Here is a 2,013-nt window from a genome sequence, read left to right on the forward strand (position 1 = left end):
GAAGGGTACTGCTGAGTTTAGCTGCCTGGGATGCCATCTGCGAGGCTTAGGCCACAGTGTAGGGGTGTAACACAGCTGTGGATATTCCCCTGAACATTGGGGTTCAAAATGGGCAGCCTGTCACCTGAGTAACATTGTAATCAGTTATCATCAAGGCGTGGCAGAATAGAGAGGTGGGCGGTTAGCCCAGAGACAGAAACTGGCTCCAGGAAGGCCTCCTGTTATGCTATGCTTGTGGTAGGTTCCCATCAGTTTGTTAGCCCAGTATGGGTCACATGTTTTATAGTCGTGCTCAGTGTTGACTGCATTTAATCAACGTCATAGTCGGTTTCCATTACTGAGCACATGCTGGTTTTGGCAGCAGTTCAATGATAGACAATGTAATTGATGAGGTTTCCTTCTATGTACATATAGGACAAGAAGTTTTTCTCACCATGCAAATTGGAGAAAAAGCCCTCATGTTGTATTTGAATAAATATGGAAATTTCTATCTCCATTGGTTGTTTCAGCACAAGGGTAGCTTCTTTTTTTTTCTTCCTTTCTTTCTTTCTTCTTTTTTTTTCTACTTTATTCTTTGAAGTTTCATGATCTTAGGATCAAAGCTGCCAGAAAACAATTTTAGAACTGTCTCCACTCTTCGGCCTCCTTAATAATGGAGCCCATATTATGCCCCATCTATATAACTAATTCATACATATGGGGGTCTTTCTGCTATTACTTTAGAGACATTTGCAGCTTGTGCAGAATTTTGCTGCCAATATGTTAACTAGAGCCAAGATATCTGCATGTATTCCACACTGACAGAAGTTCATTGCCTTATAGTGGATCAAATGTAATGTTCTGCATAATTTTGCCCAATCAAATCTGTGAAATTTTCTGTGTTCATATTCCCCAAGGCTTCTCTTCCACTTTAGATAAAGGAGTGCTAGTTCCTGCTCAGGACAGAATTTCAATATACACAGTATTTATTCTACCCCATTATTTCCTAAACTTATTCCCCAGCTTTGACAGCTTAGCTGATTTTATGTTTTCTGAACAGTTGAGTTATTCATATGAAGGAGGCTATCTAAGTTTGATCTGACTGATGGAACACATGCTTCTTCATACTTTATAACACCTGTTTGCACTTGTGTGCCAAATAACACTGAGTTTATGGACACTTCTGGCTGCCACCAAGACAGATTGTATTACAGCAGGTGCCTGGGAAACCTGGGAACATTTTGGGGAGGGAAATGTATGCAACAGGAACACACTTCTTTGTGAAGCCTGCCTATGCTTGGAAAAACTGCCAAGGGACAAAATGAGCCCCAGAGATTGGAATCTACCAGAGCATATGAAAGAAGTGATACTACAACACATGCTGAGTCACCAGCTGAAGGATTGTAATTCTGTCTAGTCAGAAATAGGATATTAGAGTCCTTTTGTTTTCAGTCAAAGGCTGAAAAGAAATTCATGTTTGCTTTATTGAAGAAATGTGACTATGCTGTGGTTCCACTGTAGTCAACCGCAATCAGTCTTGTGTGACTTGGAGCTGGCCAGGACTAGGCCTTTCAGGGATGCTGTGGACCATGACATGGGGCATTGGCAAAGCTATATGCAGAAATTAGTCATCATGGCTCCTTTGGAAAGCTATCAGCTCTTTACTTTCTTATTCTCTTAAGAACTTCATTCTGATAAATGTAATGTTTCTTTCTGATACTGGTATTCATAGATGCTTACCTGAAAAGCCCTAGGCAGAGAAGGATCAACAGCAGAAGTTTTTTGCTTTAATTGTAGCTCCCCATAAACTCATAAACAGGCCACTACTAAGGCAAATAACAACAAGAATTGCAGAGTAGCATTCCTGGGCAGGGATTAAAGATCAGGGTAATAGAAACCAGCAGTTGGAATACCACTGCCATGAACCATTGCCTGTTGATAGCAGAAAAAAATGACACAGTGGGGGCTGTGGTAGTGATGGTAGTGAAGACTTCACAGCCCGGACCGGCAAGCTCAGCGGACAAACAGGTAAGA

The sequence above is a fragment of the Gavialis gangeticus genome, unplaced genomic scaffold (assembly GCF_001723915.1).
Source record: "Gavialis gangeticus isolate Ggan-Ray unplaced genomic scaffold, GavGan_comp1, whole genome shotgun sequence".
NCBI classification, from domain to species: Eukaryota; Metazoa; Chordata; order Crocodylia; family Gavialidae; genus Gavialis; species Gavialis gangeticus.